The following is a 24757-nucleotide window of genomic DNA, read 5'->3' as shown; positions in this document are numbered from 1 at the left end:
AACAGTATTTAAACATTATTAAAGTGGGCAGTGTTCAATGACTATGTACATAGGGCAGCATTGTCTAAGGTGCAGGGTCGAGTACCGGGTAGTTCCCGGCTAGTAACAGTGGCTAAAGTTTAGGGCAGGGTACTGGGCAGAGGCCGGCTAAAATACTTGAAAGTACTACTTAAGTAGTTTTTGGGGGTATCTGTACTTTACTTTTACTTTACTACATTCCTAAAGAAAATTATGTACTTTTTACTCCATACATTTTTCATGACATGCAAAAGTACACCATTCTTTAGCTTAGAATCTTGGTAATCGAACCGCTTTGTCCGATTTCAATGGGCTTTATGGCGAAAGCATAGCATTTGATCGTCTGAGGACAGCGCCTCAGCCACTTCCTGCATTAACATGAATTCATAACCTGCACAGGTGTCACAAAAATCAAAAATAGTGATTAAAATAAATCACGTACCTCTGAAGATCTTCATCTTTTTGCAATCCCAAGGGTCCCAGTTACACAATGAATGGTCGTTTTGTTCGATAAAGTCTTTTATATCCCCAAAAAGTCTGTTTAGTTGACAGGCTTCATTCAATAATCCGCTGGTTTCTCCTCATTCAAAATGCATACAAAATGAATCCCAAACATTACAAATATACTTCGTCCAAACAAGTCAAACAACGTTCCTAATCAATCCTCAGGCACCCTAATATGCAAATAAACAATCAAATTGAAGACGGAAAATAGTATGTCCATTCCCGGAGATAAATAACCAAGTGCGCGCCCTCACCGGAGCGCGCCGCAAACATTTTCCAACCAAGCAGAGGCATAACGAAAGTCAGAAATGGCGATGAAATAAATCGCTTACCTTTTGAAGATCTTCATCTTTTTGCAATCCACAGGGTCCCAGTTTTACAATGAATGGTGGTTTTGTTCAATAACGTCCTTCTTTTTATCCCAAAAATGTCAGTTTATTTGGCGCGTTTGATTCAGAAATACACCTGTTCCAACATGCCCACAAAGGAATCTAAAAAGTTGTAGACTTCGTCCAAACAATTCAAACAACATTTCTAATCCAACCTCAGGTACCCTAATATGTAAATAATCTATCAAATTTAAGACAGAATAAACTGTGTTCAATACCGGAGTAAAGGATAGAGGAGCGTGCACTCATTCACACGCTCCAATAGACTAGAGTCCTTCTGAGGGATACTTCGAAAGAATACGAATACTTCTTCATTTTTCAAAAAACAAGCATGAAACCATTTCTAAAGACTGTTGACATCTAGTGGAAGCCATGGGAACTGCAATCTGGGTCCTAATTATTAGACCTTTCCATAGAAAAGCATTGAAAAGTCCTCCCACTAGCCTTATAAAGTTAACTAGCCTCTCAATGCACTTCATGATGACAGAAGTGAGTGCTACGGGGCGATTAGTCATTTAGTTCAGTTACTTTTGCTTTCTTGGGTACAGGAACAATGATGACATATTGAAGCAAGTGGGGACCACAGACTGGGATAGGGAGAGATTGAATAAGTCCGTAAACACCTCAGCCAGCTGGTCTGTACATGCTCTGAGGACGTGCCTAGGGATGCGTCTGGCTATCCGGGTTGTGGATTTAGGAATGCTCTCTAAGTCTTTTGTGTGCTGGGATTGAACAGTGAGAGGGAGGAAATGTATCTGTATTGGGTTTGAATGTGAAGATTAAGCTTTTTTAGACATCTGTTCTTGCTTTCTTTTTGCTGGATGCAAACTGGAGGGATGGAGAAGGGGGGTGGGGTGTTGAATGTCATAGAAAAGTAGGGGTGGTTGAGGGGGAGGGATGGGGTGATGGAAAAGGGAGCTATAGAGGGAGAAGGCACCCTCAGGAATGCCTGGAAGGTGACAGTAAACTCTCCAAGCCTTCAGATGGTTCATTATATCACAGGGCCCACAACTAACCCAACTTGCCCTGTCCAGTTGGCTCTGTTTGACTTTTGGGATTTCCCAACTAAGTTGGCCCTCATCGTTAGGAAAAAGACTGACTTCTTGAAATTGTCCCTATAAAAAGTTACTTCCCTCTGACACCTTCTGCTTTTCTCACCCTGGCCACTATCAGCTGAACCTCTAGGGTACTCTCCCTTTACTGTAGAAGTGGCCTTCTGTGTGTTTGTGTGAGAGAGAATTACAGGCAGGATCTGTTGTGCATCTCAGCTCTTAAATGTGTCAAAAGCTTGTGTCTCAGATGTGTCTCAGATGTGAGCAAACTCTGATAGTTCTGGCTGAAGTAAAAAGCTGTGTCTAGCCTCGTCTAAATGGTATTACATTTGGGACACGGGCTATTGCAAGAAAAACATAGACCAATCCTTTTGCATTTTAGTGTCAATGTGTCTGTGTTTGTGAATGTGTTTAGCTAAAGATGGTTATGAATAATTTCAGGTTAGTCTGTAAATGAATCTAATGCTCAGTCTGTCTGTTGATTTCAACACAACAAAATCTAATTGGTCTGGCATGGTTCCAAACCCAGCCTAAGTAGCTTAGCAGAACAAGACACGCACACACACACACGGTCTCTAAGGTGCAGGGTTGAGTACTGGGTGGTAGCCGGCTAGTAACAGTGACTAAAGTTCAGGGCAGGGTACTGGCCGAAGACCAGCTACTGGTGACTATTTGACAGTCTAATGGCCTGGAGATAGAAGTTGTTTTTCAGTCTCCCGGTTTACCTCTATTTTTTTCTGCCTACAAGATGGTAGAGGGGTGAACAGGCCATGGCTCAGGTGTCTGAGGTCCTTGATGATCTTCTTGGCCTTCCTGTAATACCGGGTGCTGTACAATAGATGTCCTGGAGGGCAGGACGTATGTGTGTGTTCCCAACCCAAATGGTCAGGTTTGCCCTGCACTCCCTGGGAGAGGCTCCCTCACTGTTTAAACACACACTCACCTTTACACACACACACACACACACACACACACACACACACACACACACACACACACACACACACACACACACACACACACACACACACACACACACACACACACACACACACACACACACACACACACACACACACACACACACCTGGACATGGGACTGTGACCTCATTCCAGGAAGAGAACATCACCTGAGAGACTAATTTACATAGTCAGCTGTTCATGTGACCAGAGGCCAGAGGGAGGAAGTCTACTTCCTCAGGTAGTATGTACACAAACACACACAAATAAATACACACACATACACTATGCAGTGTACGGTGTGAATATTAAGACAGTTCAATACAGCAAATTAAATTCTGAGTGTGTTATTAAGAGTGAAAGAGAAAGGCAGAGAGAGAGAGACTCCTCTACTAACCACTACCTGGAGAGGGGGAGGGGCCTGCCCTGTCAGCAGAGTGTCAGGAGAGAGAGCTAGAGAGAGAGAGAGCTGGAGAGAGAGAGCGAGAGAGAATGAGAGAGCGAGAGAGAGAGAGAGCGCAAGAGAGGCTTAGCAGTCTCAGATCTTTGCTGTGGTGAGAACATCCAGGAGAGCTGCATTCCTGAAGCAGCCAGCGAACGAGTGAGGGAGACCGATAGATAGAAACCAGAAAGGGAGAGGAAAGATAGAAACAGAGGAGTACCGACAGACAGATCGGTTTAATCTCCAGCCACCTCATCTGACTCTGACCCCTGCTGGACTTTACCTCCCCTGAAACACTCACTCACTCACTCCCTCTTTTGTTGGGACTACACTTCCTGATCCCACTCTCCAGAGCTCGGAGGAGCGAGTGGAATCTACCTGAGAGAGAAAAAGCTAGAACGAGAGCGAGAGTTGAGAAGGAAGACATTTCCACACCTGGTGAGTGTGACACATTTTGTTCTGGGAAAGAGCGTGTGTGTTTCTCTGCGTGAGTGTGTTTGTATGAGGGAGTTTATGTGTTTGAATGTTCCTCAGTAGTTTGTGAGGAAGTTTGTTTTTAAATTCTAAGTGCATCATATTGTGTTTGAGTAAAAGCTTACCCAGAAGTGCAAGTTTGGGTAGAAAAACAAAATATTTGACTCGTGATGAAAATAATAGTGTGGTCATCCTCACAATTCAAGCCAGTCCTCCATGAAAGTAATTCAGTTTGTCTTTCTTTTCACTTGATTTGTGCCCTGGAAACGGATCTTTGTGTGTGGTTTATTCCCTTAAAAACATGTCTAGAGTAGTTACTGCTAGAACAATGAAACCATTAGAATTGAAATAGCCTAATGTTTTCCATGTTATGGTCTCTAGTGGTCTTCGATGGTAAAAGATCCAAACGCATAAGACTGCCATGCAATTACATAATTTTATTTTATTTGAGTCTCTAGCCCATTTCTCCATCAATGTTTTGGGCTTGTAGGAAAAGTCTTCAGAGAGCTGTCACTAGTTGGACTAATACATATGCCATTTAGCAGTCGCGTTTATCCAAAGTGACTCTTACATTCATGCCAAAATACATATTTCATATGGGTGGACCCGGTAATTGAATCCACAACCCTGGTGGCACAAACGCCATGCTCTACCAACAGACCCACACTGGACCATACAGGACTTTTCAGGGAAAGTTTGGTTGAAGCATTAGGTTGCTAAAAGACGAACAAACTGAATTACTTTCATGGAGGACTGGTATGAATTGTGAGGATGACCACACAATTTATTTTCATCATGAGCCAAATCTATTGTTTTTCTAACCAAAGTTGCAAAGGAAATGTTGTGTTCTCTGAATAGGGGAGAATCAGGAGCTGCAGGTAGCCTAGTGGTTATAGCGTTGGGCCAGTAACCGAAAGGTTGCTATATTGAATCCCTGAGCTGACAATGTAAAAATCTGTAGTTCTGCCTCTGAACAAGTCAGTTAACCCACTGTTCCTAGGCCGTCATTGTAAATATTAATTTGTTCTTAACTGACTTGCCTAGTTAAATAAAGGTTGAAAAAAAATCACCAGATTGACAAGGAATACATTGCATAGTAGGGAGAAGCAATACTCCAAGCTGCAGCTTCAAACTACTTGTCAAAAATAGAGAACTGATACTGTATGTTGGATTGGCATAGGGTGTGGGGTGTCCATGTGTGGCATATCTTACTCATTGGTAGGAATAACTTTGATCCAAATCAGATGCTGGGTACTATATTTACTATGTATCATGAATCCTATAAATAAAAAGGGGAAATATGGGCGCAATCAATTAGCTTAATTTCACAAAGATCAAATTATATTTGAACAAAATAATGTTTCAGGAATGCTAATCATATCTGTTATTTACTCCAGAAACGACTTGAGAACAATCTGAAATGGTGTGTGTCAAAATCCTCTTTCGTGTGTGTGTGTGTGTATGTATGTATGTGAGTGTGTGTGCGTTCAGTGTCCCTGATCAGGCTACTGTGTCCTTAAATGTATCTGTTGGTGCTAAGCCCCCTCCTCTGTAACATGGCACAACCTGGAACTGTCTGTCCAACCCGTGTGTGTACTGGTGTGTGTGTGTGTGTGTCTGTGAGGTCTATACGTGTGTGTGTGTGTGAGAAGGCATGATAAAGCCATGGGTGTCTCTTCCACAGCCTGCACGTCACCAAGCTCTTTTTACCCTCACAGATTAAAGATCGATTTATGGAGGGCTACACATGCTAAAACATAACTCATTATCCTAGCCTATGTGTATGTGTGTTTCGAGATAGCGTCTTATTATATGTCTGTAGTTGTTGTCTTGTCCTGTGGATCGATGAGGGAGCCAGAGAGAAAAAGAGAGGTGATTTTATTTCCTGGCTTACCCTGAGACAACATATCGCTACATCCGCAATAACATCTGCTAAATATGTGTATGCGACTAACAAATTGGATTTGATTTGAGTAAACAGCCATACTTCATGTGTTATCTGTGTGTGCATGTGTGTTTAAACTACCAACGGGACATAATCTATATTATTCAATTATTGCACCCACACTGCTTGCGCGCGCCAACAGAATTCAGCTCTATTTGTGACGCAGATCGCGCTGCAAGTCCTGCCTCTTCCATCTCCTCATTGGTTTATAGAAGCAGGTACCCACGTGCCATCTCCTCATTGGTTATACCCACGTGGATGACTGAAAGACGAACAGGGTCAATGGCAGTAATGCACCTAATTTATGAAATAGAAGAAAAAGCCTGGAAGGAGGAGAGATGACTAGAAATGATTCAGTTGACCGTTTTATATGTGGATTAATTGGCGGAGTAGACAACCTTGTGCATTTCAGGTAAAATAACAACTCAATGTTTATATCCCAGGACAAATTAGCTAGCAACAGCAAGCTAGCTAAATAGGACAAATTAGCTAGCAAGTTCAAGATCAAGTGCAAGCTAGCTAAATTGCCATAAATGTTTAATGCTTTTCGACCTGTCCCCAAATTAATATAATTGGTTCAGAGTTTCAAAAAATATTTTAACATGCGTGTCGTGATCACGTTTGGTGTTGGGGGACAAAATAAATGTATAAACGCGCGCAGCCGGTTTGGGTTCTGTGTTATGTTTCACTGAGTCGTGGCTGAACGACGACATGAAGAATATACAGCTGGCGGGTTTTACAATGTATTGGCAGGATAGAACATCAACCTCTGGTAAGACAAGGGGTGGCGATGTATATTTGTAAACAACAGCTGGTGCACGATATCTGTCTCAAGGTTTTGCTCGCCTAAGGTAGAGTATCTCATGATAAGCTGTAGACCACACTATCAACCAAGAGAATTGTCATCTGTATTTTTTGTAGCTGTCTACATACCACCACAGACTGATGTTGGCACTAAGACCGCACTTAATGAGCTGTATATCGCCATAAGCAAACAGGAAAACGTTCATCTAGAAACGGCGCTCGTAGTGGCCGAGGACTTTAATGCAAGGAAATTTAAATACATTTGACCAAATCTCTACCAGCATGTTAAATGTACAACCATCTATGGATGGCATTGAGGAGTACACCACATCAATCACTGGCTTCATTAATAAGTGCATTGATGACGTCGTACCCACAGTGATCGTACGTACATACCCCAACCGGAAGCCATGGATTACAGGCAACATCCGCACTGAGCTAAAGGGTAGAGCTGCCGCTTTCAAGGAGCGGGACTCTAACCGGAAAGCTTACAAGAAATCCCGCTATGCTCTCCGAACCATCAAACAAGCAAAGCATCAATACAGGACTAAGATCGAATCGTACTACACCGGCTCCGATGCTCATCGGATGTGGCAGGGCTTACAAACCATTACAGACTACAAAGGGAAGCACAGGCGAGAGCTGCCCAGTGACACGAGCCTACCAGATGAGCTAAATTACTTTTATGCTCACTTCGATGCAAGTAACACTGAAACGTGCATGAGAGCATCAGCTGTTCCCGACGACTGTGTGATCACGCTCTCCGCAGCCAATGTGAGTAAGACCTTTAAACAGGTCAACATTCACAAGACCACAGGGCCAGACGGATTTACCAGGATGTGTACTGCGAGCATGCGCTGACCAACTGGCAGGTGTCTTCACTGATACTTTCAACCTCTCCCTGTCTGAGTCTGTAATAACAACATGTTTCCAGTCCACCTGGCCATGCTGCTGCTCCAGTTTCAACTGACCTGAGCCCTAGGACCATGCCCCAGGACTACCTGACATGATGACTCCTTGCTGTCCCCAGTCCACCTGGCCATGCTGCTGCTCCAGTTTCAACTGTTCTGCCTTACTATTATTCGACCATGCTGGTCATTTATGAACATTTGAACATCTTGGCCATGTTCTGTTATAATCTCCACCCGGCACAGCAAGAAGAGGACGGGCCACCCCACATATGCTCTCTCTAATTCTCTCTTTCTTTCTCTCTCTCGGAGGACCTGAGCCCTAGGACCGTGCCCCAGGACTACCTGACATGATGTCTCCTTGCTGTCCCCGTTCCACCTGACTGTGCTGCTGCTCCAGTTTCAACTGTTCTGCCTTGTTATTATTCGACCATGCTGGTCATTTATGAACATTTGAACATCTTGGCCATGTTCTGTTATAATCTCCACCCGGCACAGCCAGAAGAGGACTGGCCACCCCACAGCCTGGTTCCTCTCTAGGTTTCTTCCTAGGTTTTGGCCTTTCTAGGGAGTTTTTCCTAGCCACCGTGCTTCTACACCTGCATTGCTTGCTGTTTGGGGTTTTAGGCTGGGTTTCTGTACAGCACTTTGAGATATCAGCTGATGTACGAAGGGCTATATAAATAAATTTGATTTGATTTGATGTTTCAAGCAGACCCTGTGCCCAAGAACACCTACGGGAAACCTGCCTAACTGACTACCGACCCGTAGCACTTACGTCTGTAGCCATGAAGTGATTTGAATGGCTGGTCATGGCTCACATCAACACCATTTTCCCAGAAACCCTAGACCCACTCCAATTTGTATACCTCCCTAACAGATCCCCAGATGATGCAATCTCTATTGCACTCCACAGTGCCCTTTCCCACCTGGACAAGGAACACTTATGTGAGAATGCTATTCATTGTTCAACATCACAGTGCCCTCAAATCTCATCACTAAGCTAAGGACCCTGGGACTTAACACTTCCCTCTGCAACTGGATCCTGGACTTCCTGACGGGCCGTGCCCAGGTGGTAAGGGTAGGTAACAACATATCCGCCACGCTGATCCTCGACACGGGGGCCCCTCAGGGGTGTGTGCTCAGTCCCTTCCTGTGCTCCCTGTTCACTCATGACTGCATGGCCAGGCACAACTCCAACACCATCATTAAGTTTGTTGATGACACAACAGTGGCAGGCCTGATCACTGTCAACGGAGAGACTAGAAATCAGTCAGCCTATAGGGAGTTGGTCAGAGACCTGGCCGTGTTGTGCCATGACAACAACCTCTCCCTCAATGTGCTCAACGTGATCAAGACAAATGAGATGATTGTGGACTACAGAGGACCGAGCACGCCCCCATTCTCATCGACGGGGCTGTAGTGGAGCAGGTTGGGAGCTTCAAGTTCCTTGGTGTCCACATCCCCAACAAACTAACATGGTCCAAGCACACCAAGACAGGCGTGAAGAGGGCAAGACTAAACCTATTCCCCCTCAGATCCTCAAAAAGTTATACACCATCGAGAGCCTTCTGACTGGTTGCATCACTGCCTGGTATGGCAACTGTTCGGTCTCCGACCACAAGGCACTACAGAGGGTAGTGCGTACGGCCCAGTACATCACTGGGGCCAAGCTTCCTGCCATCCAGAGCGCCAAGTCTAGGTCCAAAAGGCTTCTTAACAGCTTCTACCACTAAGCAATAAGACTCCTAAATAGCTAGTCAAAGGGCTACCCAGACCCCTATTTTACACTGTAGCTACTCTCTGTTTACTATCTATGCATGGTCACTTTAACTCCACCTACATGTACACATTACCCCAATTACCTCGACTAACCTCTGTCCCCACACATTGACTCTTTACCGGTACCCCCTGTATATATCCTCACTGTTGTTATTTTAATGCTGCTGTTTAATTATTTGTGCCTTTTTTTCAATTTTTATTCTTACGGTGGGGCAAAAAAGTATTTATTCAGCCACCAATTTTACATGTTCTCCCACTTAAAAAAGATGAGAGAGGCCTGTAATTGTCATCATATGTACACTTCAACTATGACAGACGAAATGAGAAAATAAAATCCAGAAAATCACATTGTAGGATTTTTAATTAATTTATTTGCAAATTATGGTGGAAAATAAGTATTTGGTCAATAACAAAAGTTTCTCAATACTTTGTTATATACCCTTTGTTGGCAATGACAGAGGTCAAACGTTTTCTGTAAGTCTTCACAAGGTTTTCACACACTGTTGCTGGTATTTTGGCCCATTCCTCCATGCAGATCTCCTCTACAGCAGTGATGTTTTGGGGCTATTGCTGGGCAACACAGACTTTCAACTCCCTCCAAAGATGTTCTATGGGGTTGAGATCTGGAGACTGGCTAGGCCACACCAGGACCTTGAAATTCTTCTTAGAAAGCCACTCCTTCGTTGCCCGGGCGGTGTGTTTGGGATCATTGTCATGCTGAACAGACCCAGCCACATTTCACATTCGATGCCCTTGCTGATGGAAGGAGGTTTTCACTCAAAATCTCACGATACATGGCCCCATTTATTCTTTCTTTTACACGGATCAGTCCTGGTCCCTTTGCAGAAAAACAGCCCCAAAGCATGATGTTTCCACCCCCATGCTTCACAGTAGGTATGGTGTTCTTTGGATGCAACTCAGCATTCTTTGTCCTCCAAACACGACGAGTTGAGTTTTTACCAAAAAGTTCTATGTTGGTTTCATCTGACCATATGACATTCTCCCAATCTTCTTCTGGATCATCCAAATGCTCTCTAGCAAACTTCAGACGGGCCTGGACATGTACTGGCTTAAGCAGGGGGACACGTCTGGCACTGCAGGATTTGAGTCCCTGGCGGCGTAGTGTGTTACTAGTGTGATAGTAGGCTTTGTTACTTTGGTCCCAGCTCTCTGCAGGTCATTCACTAGGTCCCCCCGTGTGGTTCTGGGATTTTTGCTCACTGTTCTTGTGATCATTTTGACCCCACGGGGTGAGATCTTGCGTGGAGCCCCAGATCGAGGGAGATTATCAGTGGTCTTATATATCTTCCATTTCCTAATAATTGCTCCCACAGTTGATTTTTTTCAAACGAAGCTGCTTACCTATTGCAGATTCAGGCTTCCCAGCCTGGTGCAGGTCTACAAATTAGTTTCTGGTGTCCTTTGACAGCTCTTTGGTCTTGGCCATAGTGGAGTTTGGAGTGTGACTGTTTGAGGTTGTGGACAGGTGTCTTTTATACTGATAACAAGTTCAAACAGGTGCCATTAATTACAGGTAACGAGTGGAGGACAGAGAAGCCTCTTAAAGAAAAAGTTACAGGTCTGTGAGAGCCATAAATCTTGCTTGTTTGTAGGTGACCAAATACTTATTTTCCACCATAATTTGCAAATAAATTCATAAAAAATCCTACAATGTGATTTTTCTGGATTTTTTCCCCTAATTTTGTCTGTCATAGTTGAAGTGTACCTATAATGAAAATTACAGGCCTCTCTCATCTTTTTAAGTGGGAGAACTTGCACAATTGGTGGCTGACTAAATACTTTTTTGCCCCACTGTACCTTTTTTTTATTCCATTTTTATACAAATTTCTTAAAGCATTGTTGGTTCATTAAGGGCTTGTAAATAAGCATTTCACTGTAAGGCTACAACTGTTGTATTCTGGGCATGTGACAAATACATTTTTATTGGATTTGTTTGTGTATGTTGGTTTCTCAGTGTGTTTAGTGTGTGACTGTGCCAGTATGCGAGTCTGTCGGTGTGTGTGTCTCTTTGTCAGTGTGTGTGAGATGGTGTCAGTGGTAATAGATGGTTGTGGAGGGAGGGAGGGAAGTGATTGTGTTTAAACACAGGAGCCTCATATTTATTATCCTTTTAAAATTGGCTATGTGTGTGTCTGTGTGTGTTTGTGGTGTGTGTGTTTTCTAAAATGAAGCACATCATCCAGCTGTCTCCTCAGTCAGTGACATCAACTGTAAGTTCCCCTCTTATCTTAGCCTGGTTGTTTCGTTCTTGTCTGTGCGCACACACACACACACACACACACACACACACACACACACACACACACACACACACACACACACACACACACACACACACACACACACACACACACACACACACACACACACACACACACACACACACACACACACACACACACACACACACACACACACACACACACACACACACACACACACACACACACACACACACACACACACACACACACACACACACACACACACACACACACACACACACACACACACACACACACACACACACACAGGATTAAACCTGCACTATGGTTAATTTCCCACAACATTGGGCTGGGTGTGTTTTGAATGGAGAGAGTGGTGCATCCTCTGAGGGATGGCTGTGATGTTATTTTTAATGGCCTTTTATTACATCAGTATACATCAATGGAGAAGCATGACCCCTTTTCTCTGCCTCTGTTATGAATTGTGTGTGTGTGTGTCTAGCTGTAATGTAATACAATCTTGGTGAGTGCAGTCAGTTTCCTCTAACTCATGATGATGGTGTACATAGAGACTGTCCTCAAGCTTGTGAAGTGGTTTTGCCTGTCACGATGAGAACTAGGCTACCTACTGAAAGTGGACTCAACTCAAGGCAACATTATAGGAATGTTTGCATGATGGAAAGTATTGCTTGTTTCTTATGTGTTTTAGCGAGTGAGTGAGTTGTGCTTGGCTCAGGAAGGAGAGCGCACTGCGGTGATAAAAGATTGATCCAGTGTTGCTCTCCTCACGTGCACTCTTCTCTCTCACACACACACGCGCACGCACACACACACACACACACACACACACACACACACACACACACACACACACACACACACACACACACACACACACACACACACACACACACACACACACACACACACACACACACACACACACACACACACACACTATCTCTTCTCTTCTTTCTCTTTCTCTTATGCTCAATGAACAATTTGACGTTGATATGTTACCTCATCAGTCCTTTCAATAAGCCATGTTTACATTGCTTTGTAAACGTGGCCCTAACTGCGTAGCAGGAACCAATAGCATTCAGTCTGTTTGTGTTTCTGGATTGAAATGTTTGATACCAATTGCTGCAAGTTTGCATTCAGTCATCCAGTTAGAGAGAAGTTCTAATGGAAAGTCCCGGATAGTCAGGCTGTGGTCATTCAGTCATCCAGTTAGAGAGAAGTTCGAATGGAAAGTCCCGGACAGTCAGGCTGTGGTCATACAGTCATCCAGTTAGAGAGAAGTTCTAATGGAAAGTCCCAGACAGTCAGGCTGTGGTCATTCAGTCATCCAGTTAGAGAGAAGTTCTAATGGAAAGTCCCGGACAGTCAGGCTGTGGTCATTTAGTCATCCAGTTAGAGAGAAGTTCTAATGGAAAGTCCCGGACAGTCAGGCTGTGGTCATTCAGTCATCCAGTTAGAGAGAAGTTCTAATGGAAAGTCCCGGACAGTCAGGCTGTGGTCATTCAGTCATCCAGTTAGAGAGAAGTTCTAATGGAAAGTCCCGGACAGTCAGGCTGTGGTCATTTAGTCATCCAGTTAGAGAGAAGTTCTAATGGAAACTCCCGGACAGTCAGGCTGTGGTCATTCAGTCATCCAGTTAGAGAGAAGTTCTAATGGAAAGTCCCAGACAGTCAGGCTGTGGTCATTCAGTCATCCAGTTAGAGAGAAGTTCTAATGGAAAGTCCCGGACAGTCAGGCTGTGGTCATTCAGTCATCCAGTTAGAGAGAAGTTCTAATGGAAAGTCCCGGACAGTCAGGCTGTGGTCATTCAGTCATCCAGTTAGAGAGAAGTTCTAATGGAAAGTCCCGGACAGTCAGGCTGTGGTCATTCAGTCATCCAGTTAGAGAGAAGTTCTAATGGAAACTCCCGCACAGTCAGGCTGTGGTCATTCAGTCATCCAGTTAGAGAGAAGTTCTAATGGAAACTCCCGGACAGTCAGGCTGTGGTCATTCAGTCATCCAGTTAGAGAAGTTCTGATGGAAAGTCCCGGACAGTCAGGCTGTGGTCATTTAGTCCGGCAGTGAAAGAGCAAGAACTTGGTGCCCCATTAGCAACAAACTCGCTCACTGTCAGACTACAACCTGAAAACACACACACCTCAGGATTTGTTGCTACTGACAACAGTCTACCTGGGTGACGGTGGTGTGCTTTTCCACTGCACTCTCAGCTTCACCGCTGACCCTGTCTGTTTCTTACTGCTTCACCTCTTTCACCCTGACCTGAAGACAAGTGTGTGTATGTGTGTGTGTATTTTCTGTCAGTGTCCTTGGCAGTGTTGCCAAGCTTCCGGACACCTGTGGATGTAGAGACCACGGGCCGTGTGCGTGTGCACGCACTGCAAAACATGAAATCTAATCAAGCCTAAATATCTTATATTGAGTGATAATTCACTTATAATTCGCTTGGAAAGAAAACAAATACTAAGTGATCTAACATTATTGGCAGATCATTTTGCTTATTTTAACCTAAAAATGTCTTAAAGATATTTGTCCTTAATATTTTAAAATCAGATAAATTCAGATTTGCCAGTGACGTAAGATCATTTATCTTGGTAAGAAAAAAAATATTTTAAGTGAATTATCACTCAATATAAAATATTTAGGCTTGCTTAGATTTCCCTTTTTGCAGTGTGTGGTGCGTCTCGTGAGATTTATCTTGACGCAGCTTTATCTCCTCAGCACTGTCTTGCTACCGTGGCAACGCAAACATCCCACAATCCCCTGGGAGAGTCTTGTGATGCCAGGCGGAGACATGGCGATGGGGTGTTGTGTTTGAGGAGCACACACACACACACACACACACACACACACACACACACACACACACACACACACACACACACACACACACACACACACACACACACACACACACACACACACACACACAGACAGAGGCCTGAGAGAGGGGTGCCAAGCATAAGGCAAGCTGTGAAGGTACTAAATCTATGATTTTAAAAGAGTATATAAAGAATATAAAATGATTTGTATTTTTATTAACCCATCCACCCCCCCTGTTCGGAGGATACATATTTTTTTATTATGATTTTTTATTTTACATACATTTTACATGTACATTTTACATACACATTTTGCAGACACATTTTATATACAGCAATCACATAACAATAATACATTACTGAACATAAGCTCCTTAGTCCCACCCCTCAGCCACTCTCATCACATCCCATCTATCACCGTAGACCATCCTCATTTGGTTTCCATGTGCCATATATTTTTAAATTGTCCTGTCTTGTTTTACATACATTCTGAACCTTTCTAATAGTATAGTATCAACAGGTTTTGAGCCAAAGATAAAAACCTTTCCTACAAGTATTATTCTATAATTTATTGACTGACAATGGCTTTCCAAATTGCCCAACACTGCTATTTGTAAGGTTAATTTTAAGTGAAACTTGCCTCTAAGTAGAGTTGAAGACGTTGCCTTATTTATTTTAGATGTATTTTTAGCCTTTATGTAAACATGGAGTCACCATTAAGACCAAATGTAATTTATTGATGGTCCCAAACTAGCCCCAGACATAGGCCATCCAATGTCAAACCACCAGCCGGCTGAAGCTAATTGGCCAAAGCAATTAGCTAGCACTAGCTAGCCTAGGCAACTTCAAGACATAAGACTTGGTTAACTGTTTAGGTTATCTAGAAGGGTGAGTGAGTGCAACTGGGTCGTTCATGAAAAGAGTGCCTTTGATATTTTCAGTCTGTTATATTAAATGAAACACCCTTTAATATAGACCACATGGAGAATTCAATTTTATGACTGAAGGCTTGCTAAAGTGCCAAAATCCAGCATTTTGACATGTCCCTCCATCAACCCTGTGTCACTTCAATGAAGAGTTCAACCCACTTAACCATTTCTCCAAGTTTTCACCATCATAGTAACGTCCTAGTTATTTTTGTTGCTTTTTAAAATAATTTCTGAAGATGATTATTTATGTAATGTGTTTAGTGATTCATTTACGTCTGTCCATCATTTTAAGGTCAAACCCTGTAACATGAACTCTCGTTTTAATATGGTGAAACTATTCCATTTGAAATAAAACAAATTCAGAATAAACATTGAACATCTAATAGATCATAGTGTAAAAGCAGGTGAGCTGGTCCTACTCTTTTTGGTGTAAAACTGAGCGGACCCGTAGATAGAAATGCTAGAACTGTTTTAGCATTTTCATTGTGTTGGTGACGCTTGCATTCAATTGTCACTCCCTGTTGCACAGAACAAGCTTCCATTCCCCCTGTCACAAGGGAATTTAAGGCTGATTTAAGAAGAAATCATCAACCCTGTTACGGTCAACCCTGTTACAGTCAACCCTGTTTCTTTATTTGGCATTACTATAGTAATATTTTGATTGAATTAATCTCTTGAGATGGGAAAAGTCGTTTTTTATGAAGTTGAACATGTGCTCTTTATGTCAATGTTAAAATTAGGTGAAATCAAAGTTTTTTGGGGTCAAGTTACACTTCTCAAAAGGCACCAAATTGGTGAAATTACCCAGCTGTGTACTGTTCGAACACACACACAAGAGACAACCACATTAAAACACCCCCCACCCCACTCCCAAGACAACTCTCGTTTGGCTTCAGTCATGGCCACTGCATTTCTTAATGACCAGGCTGAAAAAAAGAGGCCAAATCAGAAAGTTCAGCCCCCCTTTAAACCGGGATCTATTATCTGTGAACATCATAGAAGTAGGTCAAAGTTTTCTCCATGAACAGGTAACACATCTAAAAATCTGCGGATGGCGTTTCTCTTAAACAAAAACAAATATATTCAGTGTGACCTGCTACTGCTGACTATCAGGCAGTGGGACAGGCTGTTGCTGAGTGAGTGGTGGGAGGGCTGGAGGTGTGTGTGTTGAGAGAGCACTGCATCACACAGCTTAGTCCACTATTGGCTGAGTCACGTGAGCGAGAGGAGACAGATCAGCACACGTGCACATCATGACAACTTTTTACCAGTTGTAGGTAGGCTATTTAACAAGTGGAAATTTTAAATCAAAGTTATTGGAACAGAAGTTATGGAATTCCATCGCGAGCTTCTGTTATGGGGAAAAGTCCTCAATTAAACTAACATTAAATGTGGAGAATAATACATTTGCATCTTTTGGCCATCAAGTAGCCTATTCATTTATACAGTACCAGTCAAAAGTTTTGACATGCCTACTCATTCAAGGGTTTTTCTTTATTTTTACTATTTTCTACATTGTATACTAATAGTGAAGACATCAAAATTATGAAATAACACATTTGGAATCATGTAGTGACCTAAAAAGTGTTTAACAAATTGTTTACTAAGAATGTAAACAATACATTCTTCAAAGTAGCCACCCTTTGCCTGTCACTCTCTTGGCATTCTCTCAACCAACAGTCTTGAAGGAGTTCCCACATATGCTGAGCACTTGTTGGCTGCTTTTCCTTCTCTCTGCGGTCCAACTCATCCGAAACCATCTCAATAGGGTAGAGGTCAGGTGATTGTGGAGACCAGGTCATCTGATGCAGCACTCCATCACTCTCCTTCTTGGTCAAATAGTCCTTACACAGCCTGGAGGTGTGTTTTGGGTCATTTCCCTGTTGAAAAACAAATGATAGTCCCACTAAGTGCAAACCAGATGGGATGGCACATCACTACAGAATGCTGTGGTAACCCTGCTGGTTAACTGTGCCTTGAATTTTAAATAAATTACTGACAGTGTCACCAGCAAAGCATCCCCACACTATCACACCTCCTCCTCAATGCTTCACGGTGAGGACCACACATTAACTCATTTAATCATAGCAGTCAAATGAGTTAAATCGACAGTCATTGATGGAAAATGATCTGGCGAGTTTAATAATGGCAAATTATTTTCTCTCTTGCGACATATTAAAATGAGTTTATTATGTCATAGTTCATATCCAAACTTTGCTTCTAATATCATTACAGATTACCTCGATATTCCTTCTTAATTGGCTCGATAACGTTATGGGAAAACGATTATTGTTTAAATGTGGCAACTCTTCTCTTGCTGTGGAAAACAAATGTTGAGCTAGTTTTCAGGCCTTTTGGGTGGGTTTTGAGTGGTCATTGGGCTGGAAAGGTTAAATAGACCTGGAAACCCTAGACAGATGTAACGGTGAGAATCTGTCAAGGATCACATAGAATTATATGATTATGTGATTACAAACAGCAAATCAGGATTTGGTGAAGGCCGTCAAACCGGATGACGGGATTGAGGCTACCCACTAGGCTACCCTGGGGCGGCAGGGTAGCCTAATGGTTAGAGCGTTGAACTAGTAACCGGAAGGTTGCAAGCAGTTAACCCACTGTTCCTAGACCATCATTGAAAATAAGAATTTGTTCTTAACTGACTTGCCCAGTTAAATAAAGGTTAAATAAAATAAATAAAAATAAGCGGTTTCCACTTGATTCCACAGACACAATGTCAAAATTGGCTAGATCTCCATCCTGCTCTGTTAACTGTGGACTGGTTGTACCACCATAGACACTTTAGCTTTGAAATATTAAAAAGTGCCTCAGCTGTGTGTGTGGAAATTAACTTTGTAAATGTATCCCAGGCATACACAAAGAAAAGCTGAACCCCTCCCCCATGCCCCCCTCCTGGTTCACAGGGGGTTGAGATATCTTCCCCAGAATAAATCAATCTCAACAGCCTGGCCAGTGTCAACTATGGATCCCTGACTGTGTGTGTGTAAACCAAACTGCAGGTTTACCTCAGTGTGTGCACATGCGCATGTCTGTGTGTGTGTCTGTGTGTGTTAAGAGGGGTGAAAGTGAGGTTTCTGGGGCTGGGACAGAGCGAGGCAGATGTACAATCCTGTTCCATTAAAGTGTCTAGGATACAAAGAGTTCCACCATAAATCTACATCCTCCTCTCCATCCATTCACCCCGCCACTTGGAGAGCGATAATCGTTACTCGTCCCCCAGTTTAATGAGATAGAGAGATTTGTGGCTGACACCTCTGCACCACTCTATAAATCTGTCCTAATGAGTGGCCTTAGCCCTTCTTAGCCCTACATCCACCTATAGATCCCCACGGCATGACCCACACTCATGTCAATAATACCTTCATAGCATCCATAAACATCCACACACTCGGCTCCCCTCTCACTAAACCCCTTCTGCCCCTAAACCCATACCTTACTCCCCCCGCGACCTTACCTCTGTCCTTTCACAATCCTGTTTCAAGTACAGACCTCACCTGAAGGTCTACTCACTCACTCACTCACTCACTCACTCACTCACTCACTCACTCACTCACTCACTCACTCACTCACTCACTCACTCACTCACTCACACTCACTCCACTCACTCACACTACACTACACTACACTACACTACACTACACTACACTACACTACACTACACTACACTACACTACACCGCACACACACACACACACATTCCTGTGTTGTGTTTGCTCCTATCCCACTATCCCATGGCCATTATTAGATGTGTGTGTTAGGTTTGCATATCCCTGAACTTAACCATGGGAGCCACATGTTAATCTATAACACCTGTTTATTACCTAATCTGTGTATTACTTTGATAAACGTTTCACTAGTGTTTAGGAGATTAAATGAAGGATAATAAATGGATCCGTAGGAAACTAAGGCGTGTTTAGTGTCATGGGATTGAGCTTGCTGTTGGTTGACTACAGTATCCATTGCATGACCCCAGGTTAGGAACTTTGAAAAATATTTCCCTCGTGTTAGGGAGAAGAAATGGAACTAGGTCCTCATAGAAACTAAGCTGAGTTCAGTTGAATTGAAACCAGTGTTGAGTTGCTGTTGGGCAAACCGGACAAAATCTGTAACAATCATAGACGTCTCTGTTTCATAAGTTTGGACATCAGAGTAGAGCACAGTAGAGTTCAGTACAATACAGTAGTACAGTAAAGTATAGGTCATTACAGTACAGTAGAGTACAGTAAATTATACTCTACTCCAGTGTGCTTTACTATACTGTACTAAACCGTACTCTACTCTACAGTACAGTACTGTATTGTACTGAACTTTTATATTATTTTCTTGTACTGTACTGTACTGTGGTGTCCAAACTTGTGAAACAGATGTCTATGATTGGTTCAGATTTGGATTGACCAAATTTCAACTACTTTTCACCTTCCTTGGATGTCTAAAGTCGGTCGGTGCTCAGTGGATGGGAGGACTGGTTCCAGTAAATGGAAAGTGAGGGGGTTCATGAGTAGGTGTCAGCAAGGTGACATTAACTGGAGAGAGAAGAGGGGGGGGTGTCCAGACTGGTTTCATACACTTGCTTTGACCACAACATGATAGAAAGAGAAAGAAAACAGTTATGAGCTGACAGTGTGCCAGTGGAAGGGAGGACAGTAGCATGTGACCCAACTGTGGTTAGTGTCTGACTATTAAGAATTCCTATTGTAGCCAATTTAGTTCCGATTTGGTAACAGAACGGCACGTTTTAATCACTTAATAAATCTTAAACCAAATTGCTATCAGCAAAAACAGTATCACATAATTGGTAGGTCTACCTTGACTTGTTACTTCTGTGAACTTTCATTATCCTCCCTCCTCATGAGAGAGAGAAATTAGAAAATATCTTAAAGAAAGACAAGACACTTGGTAATATTTCTTAAAATTACAGATGGTAAATCATTTCCGCAAAACTAAATATAAATGTTGATATTATTTGGCACAGTCTTTTGATGTATTTCTAGTATCTTTTAGGACTTTTTCTGGTAGATGTTGTCTAAGAACCCTTTTCTGTCTGTTCTACCAGAAATGAGAGCCTTTGCTTATTCTTAATATTTAGGATGGAAAATGGTTGAAAAATGTATATATTCCTTAATTTCACAAACATCTACTCTTATCTATCATTTGACACCAAATTGTCTATTCTCCTATGAACTTCACATGCTAGCGCTCATGGGGATTTTTACACAGAAATGCCCTATTGTTAACATTGCATGGCCCCAGCCAGGTTGGGTGACTTGGGAGGTAACCTAACTGGGTGGAATGCAGAACAGAGCTCATCTGTTATAACATTCATCTAGCTGACAACTCCATGTTTTGGAGTCATATATTATTACCGTCTGTCCAGCCCTGTTAAAGTATACACACCTGCATTAGTCTGGACTGGATCCCAAAAGTCTCTCCATTTGTTGTTTGGTTTTAGGCTATAGACAACTTAACTTCGTGTTTGATATTTAACATTGTAACACTTTAAATGGGTATCATTTGGAACATTTTGGAGCATACTGCTGGAACATTAAATCCCCAAAAGGAAAAGAAAAAATGGATTTAATTATTGATGTTAGCAAACATGGGATGAGCCTTAAATTACTAATGAGACCAGCCCATTGGTACTGGTGGCCGACACACACACACACACACACACACACACACACACACACACACACACACACACAGACAGACAGACAGACAGACAGACAGACAGACAGACAGACAGACAGACAGACAGACAGACAGACAGACAGACAGACAGACAGACAGACAGACAGACAGACAGACAGACAGACAGACAGACAGACAGACAGACAGACAGACAGACAGACAGACAGAACAGGGCTTACGAATAGAGCTGTCATTAGTGCAATTTAAGGATACCATTTTTATCCTTAAGGTAGGAATAAAGAACTCTCTGTTCTTAATTTAAGTCCTAGATTTTGGGCACAAACCTAGCATCAACATGATATGATCTAGGCCAGCGATCATCAAATAGATTCAGCAGCGAGACAATTTTTTTCTTGAATGGATGTCAGGGGACTGGAACATAATTACAAATTATTTGTAGACTGCAAATTGACATGTAAGCAGCACAAACCGATATAATATTTGACTAAAACATAATCATTTCAAAACTTGCTTACATTTGTATATGATCACATATATTATGCGTGGGAATCACTTAGACCTGATTTGCGGGTGTTTTTACAGTCTTTTATGTCAAGAATAGTTTTTGGTCAGAAAACTTTGGGGGCCAGTTGGGAAACTCTGATCTAGGCTAATTTCCTTCTCTTCTCTGTCTGACATTCTTTCTCTACTCTCTTATTCCTTTTTCAGTTATTCAAATTCAGCCACTTCAGAATGTGTTTTATCGTGTGTGTGTGTGTGTGTGTGTGTGTGTGTGTGTGTGTGTGTGTGTGTGTGTGTGTGTGTGTGTGTGTGTGTGTGTGTGTGTGTGTGTGTGTGTGTGTGTGTGTGTGTGTGTGTGTGTGTGTGTGTGATTTCCCTTCCAGGCCTGCGGTTGTGCTGAGTCAGGTATAGAGTGTATAATTACACATATAGGTGCCCATCAGCAGTCTATGGCTGTAGCCTAGTAGCTCTGCTAACAATAAGGCCTCCTGTACTCTGTAGAGCTCAATAGCCACACCAGTCACTCCTCACTTTCTCCGTTTCTCATATCAGAGGGGCTGTATAGGGCTGAGGCACGATAAGTAGCATTCTATTTTTCATCTTCATTTATTTACAAAAACGTTGCCTGCTGTATACTTTACAGTAGTGAATAAAGTGTTTATCCAGTTAGGTCAGTTGTGGATGAGGTAGGTCTGAGGAACTATGAGTAAGCCTCTACTAAAACTGGGCCTGCTACATAGTTCAGCTCTTCCCAAACTGTATTTCCTGCTGATGTCTGTCAAACTCCCACCTAAAACAGAGTTTTACCGCCCCACCAATTAAACAGAAGCAGATGGGTTGTTCCACCTCAAAAAGCACAAGAAAGAGGATTTCGACACCCACCATCTCAGATTGTTCTGAAATCGTTTTTTCTTTGTAGTTAGTAACAGATACGGTTAGCATTATAGAAATATAATTTGATCACTGAGGAATTAAGATACTTGATCTCACCCAAATTGGACATTTTAATCAATAGTATTCAGATAATATTCAATAAATATAGCACCAACATCTGGATTGGACCAAATTTCTTCCTGCCATTGAGTAAGACATGAGGAATCCCAAAGAAATGGTCAAAAGACACAACGGACCCCCCCCCACACCCCATGCCAATCCCACCCCAACAAACACTATACAGTATCGGCTCTCTATGTTTTACAAGTATTATAAAGCTGTAGCTTGGAGTATTACTTCTCCATACTATGTCATGTATTCCCTGTGATGTTTTTGTCCGCTGTTCAGAGAAATGTATAATTGAAGTCACTTACATTATTTACCATAAAGTAGCATCACTATATGCTGCTTTTCATGCTATACTGCCACACTGTTTTATCCATTTTTCTGGTCTCTTGTGTTTATTAAATAGATCACACCATTCCCTTTGCAACTTTGTGCAGAACACCAATAGTTTTGGTTCATTATGAAAATAAATTGTGTCGTCATCGTCACATTTCAAGCTAGTCCTCCATGAAACAAATTCAGTTTGTCCTAATAGCAACCTAATGCTTAAACCCAACTAGCATTGAATAGTCCAATAAGTGGCCGATCTATGAGATGGCTATCCCTATGCAATTCTCATATGAACACTTTTCCTAAAAGCCCCAAACTTTGATGGAGAAATGAGCTAAGGACTAAAAAGTAGTTGCAACCCAATACCGTTACAATAGCAAAACACTATATAGTGTGTGTTTGGAAGTTTTACCATTTGAAGAGCCTTAAAGACCACAACATTGAAAGCATTAGAACTGCTGTAGCCTAATTGTTTGGTTGTTCACCAGGTCTAGCAGTTACTAACCCAGGCCTTTTTTGAAGGGAATAAACCGCACACAAAGGATCCGTTTCCTGGACACAAATCAAATTGTATTAGTCACATGTCCCGAATACAACAGGTGTGAACAACAGTGAAATATTTACTTACGAGCCTCTAACCAACAATGCAGTTAAAAATAATAATAATAATACGGATAAGAATAAGAAATAATAAAAGTAACAAGTAATTAAAGAGCAGCAGTAAAATAACAATAGTGAGACTATATACAGGGGGGTACCGGTACAGAGTCAATGTGTGGGGGCACTGGTTATTTGAGATAATATGTACATGTAGGTAGAGTTATTAAATTAACTATGCATAGATTGATAATAGCAGAGAGTAGCAGCGGTGTAAAGGGGGGGGTAGTGTGGGTAGTGATTTGATTAGATGTTATGGCTTGGGGGTAGAAGCTGTTTAGCAGCCTCATGGACAGAGACTTGGCTCTCCGGTGCCGCTTGCCATAGGGCAGCAGAGGGAAAGGTCTATGACTAGGGTGGCTGAAGTCTTTGACAATTTTTAGGGCCTTCCTCTGACACTGCCTGGTATAGGGTATAGAGGTCCTGGATGGCAGGAAGCTTGGCCCCAGTGATGTACTAGGCCATTCGCACTAACCTCTGTAGTGCCTTGCGGTTGGAGGCCGGGCTGTTGCCATACCAGGCAGTAATGCAACCAGTCAGGATGCTCTCGATGGATCTTTTGAAGATCAAATGTATTTATAAAGCCCTTCTTACATCAGCTGATATCTCAAAGTGCTGTATAGAAACCCAGCCTAAAACCCCAAACAGCAAGCAATGCAGGTGTAGAAGCACTGTGGCTAGGAAAATCTCCCTAGAAAGGCCAAAACCTAGGAAGAAACCTAGAGAGGAACCAGGCTATGTGGGGTGGCCAGTCCTCTTCTGGGTGTGCCGGGTGGAGATTATAACACAACATGGCCAAGATGTTCAAATGTTCATAAATGACCAGCATGGTAAAATAATAATAATCACAGGGGGTGCAACAGGTCAGCACATCAGGAGTAAATGTCAGTTGGCTTTTCATAGCCGATCTGAGGACCCATTTCAAATCTTTTCAGTCTCCTGAGGGGGAATAGGTTTAGTCGTGCCCTCTGCACGACTGTCATGGTGTGCTTGGTCCATGTTAGTTTGTTGGTGATGTGGACAGCAAGGAACTTGAAGCTCTCATCCTGCTCCACTGCAGCCCCGTTGATGAGAATGGGGGTGTGCTCGGCCCTCTTTTTCCTGTAGTCCACAATCATCTCCTTTGTCTTAATCACGTTGAGGGAGAGGTTGTTGTCCTTGCACAACACGGCCAGGTCTCTGACCTCCTCCCTATAGGCGGTCTCATCATCGTCGGTGATCAGACCTACCACTGTTGTGTCATCAGCAAACTTAATGATGGTGTTGGAGTCAAGCCTGGCCGTGCAGTCATGAGTGATTAGGGAGTACAG

At 42.6% G+C, this 24757-nt stretch overlaps 1 protein-coding gene across 10 annotated transcripts in view; it reads left to right on the top strand.

Moving 5' to 3' along the window:
- LOC118370932 (ras association domain-containing protein 8-like) overlaps positions 1-24757 on the top strand; it is a 60017-nt gene that overhangs the window by 10212 nt on the left and 25048 nt on the right. For 2 of the 10 annotated variants that reach the window (XM_035756168.2, XM_035756163.2), the window contains exon 3: positions 3718-3803. The exons of 5 other annotated variants lie outside the window; for them this stretch is intronic. The gene's annotated coding sequence lies outside the window, so the exon portion shown is untranslated. Of the gene's footprint in view, positions 1-3307; positions 3804-24757 lie in introns of those variants that run through there. 3 more of the 10 variants (XM_052474849.1, XM_052474848.1, XM_035756166.2) reach the window with 2 other exon arrangements.

Source organism: Oncorhynchus keta, chromosome 22, assembly GCF_023373465.1.
Source record: "Oncorhynchus keta strain PuntledgeMale-10-30-2019 chromosome 22, Oket_V2, whole genome shotgun sequence".
In the NCBI taxonomy this organism is placed as follows: Eukaryota; Metazoa; Chordata; class Actinopteri; order Salmoniformes; family Salmonidae; genus Oncorhynchus; species Oncorhynchus keta.
This window is presented reverse-complemented; position numbering and strand designations above follow the sequence as displayed.